We start from the raw sequence: 2,075 nt of genomic DNA on the forward strand, positions 1-2,075 counted from the left end.
AAGGCAGCTAAAACTGAGGTAACTTGAGTACAACTACATTACTCAGGTATTTTCGGGTTGGGAACTTGTGGAATTGCTTCATCTGCTGGGCACCGTTGGTATTTCACCTTTAGTTAGACGTGCAATACAGATAACAGCGTCTGCCGTTAAGTTGATTGAAATTCCGCTTTTAATGCTGAAATACAAGTGACTAAGTATCAAAGTCTGTCTAATGGGCAAACTTCTTTGGGAGCGCTACTGTTTGTCCCTATAACACGCCGTCGTCATGCTGCGTCATCTTCGGTAAAAAACAAATAATGACTCTTCAGCAGTCCCGCCAAAAAAAAAAAAAGAGAAATAAAACAAATGAAAGACTGCGATGGCCGGGAATCGAACCCGGGTCAACTGCTTGGAAGGCAGCTATGCTCACCACTATACCACCATCGCATGACGTGTAAGTCCTCTGACCAACGTAACAGAACCTTTCCTGGGCGTGCAGAGTGAGGTGGAATGTGGGTCTGCTGTAAGCATGAGCTCTGACAATGTCTCATAACAAGTTAGGAAAAGACGAAAACTTTAATTTGTTTCAATGGTACATTTTCCGATTATATTGTTGTTTCTATTTTTATGATCTGAAGCTAAATTAGATGACAAAACATCCAGAGTAAAACGTTTCTGACACAAAATCAATATAAACATGTTCAAAGAGATTATATTCATTTTGCTTAAGATGTTTTTTTTAGGAATTCCATATTATCCCAACAGAGCACTCTGCTTTCTTATGGCAGTAACCAGCAGGGTTCATTTAGACAGGACATTTAGTTTTGTCGTGGGTATGACTTAAATATAGTTTGCAATAATCCATAGTAATTTTTGTTTTATTCTAGCTCCAGCCGAGTAAATCTACCATCTCACTTTTCCAGTCAAACTGACTTAAGTTGACAGATCTGGTTAAATTTCACACGGTGCAAATCATGTTTAGAGCAGGACACAACAGATTACCTGGCAATATACAGAAAATGTTAAAAGATCGAGAGGGAGGACAGGGTTTTGAACCGCGGTGAAGTTAGTTTGAAGTTGGATATTGGATATTCAAGCTCCGCTGTATGGGATGCCAAAAGTAAAAATTCAGCAAAAAAAATTCACTGGCAAGTTTATGTTATTTAGCACACTTTCTTTAAATTTGGTGAATTTTTCTCGCATTTATTGGGAAATGCTACATTTAAATCTTAAATCTATATCTAAATCTTAAATCTATATCTAGAAATATATCTTAAATCTAAATCTTAAATCTAAATATATATCTTAAATCTAAATCTTAAATCTAAATATATATCTTAAATCTAAATCTTAAATCTAAATATATATCTTAAATCTAAATCTTAATTCTAAATCAAAATGTTATATCTAAATTTTATCTTAAATCTAAATCTAAATGTTAAATCTAAATCTAAATGTTAAATCTAAACCTAAATCTAAGTCTTGAACTTAAATCTGCACAATATATGCTAATTAACCATGCCCCTTCAACGTCTCAACTCGTGGCCACGCCCCCAACGCAATGTAAATATATTATAAAACAGGTCTAGCGACATTCACACAAACACGTGCTATTAGCTGTCAATATAGTTAAGACCATATGATATGAATAGTATTTTTTTTTCCATTTTAAAAAGCCAGCAAAAAGCTGGTACTTTACTTACAGATCTTTACAATGTGTTGGTATCGGCAACGTGGTTGAAGTCTGAGGAAGACATCCCAGGAAGCAAAGCACCAACGCATCCTCCTGTGATGTTGTGTCCTGCAACAGAAACCCAGTTTAAATATCAAACGTAGCAGCAACCCTGCTTCTTACAATTATGACGTAAGGGATGAACTTCAGGGAAGCTCTCTGAAAGTTTTCCACACATCTGCGAACAAAACATGAGCTTCAGTCTTTAGCTGTTGACTGCAGAAACATTACGGGGCTAAATAAACTGCTTTTATTAAACACATGTTATTCTATAATAATACTTTATTATATAACAGCACAGAATTTAATCTGGACATCTGACTGTGCTTCGTAAACATTGCTGTGAACTCTGTTGTGCAACAGA

General features: G+C 35.6%; 1 non-coding gene across 1 annotated transcript; it reads right to left on the reverse strand.

Annotated features, from left to right (window-relative positions):
• Window positions 1-354: 354 nt before the first annotated feature.
• trnag-ucc lies at window positions 355-426 on the reverse strand. Its single transcript has one exon. It is a non-coding gene; the product is annotated as a tRNA-Gly (tRNA).
• Between the last annotated feature and the right edge of the window lie 1,649 nt (window positions 427-2,075).

This window comes from Girardinichthys multiradiatus, chromosome 21 (assembly GCF_021462225.1).
Source record: "Girardinichthys multiradiatus isolate DD_20200921_A chromosome 21, DD_fGirMul_XY1, whole genome shotgun sequence".
Classification (NCBI taxonomy): Eukaryota; Metazoa; Chordata; class Actinopteri; order Cyprinodontiformes; family Goodeidae; genus Girardinichthys; species Girardinichthys multiradiatus.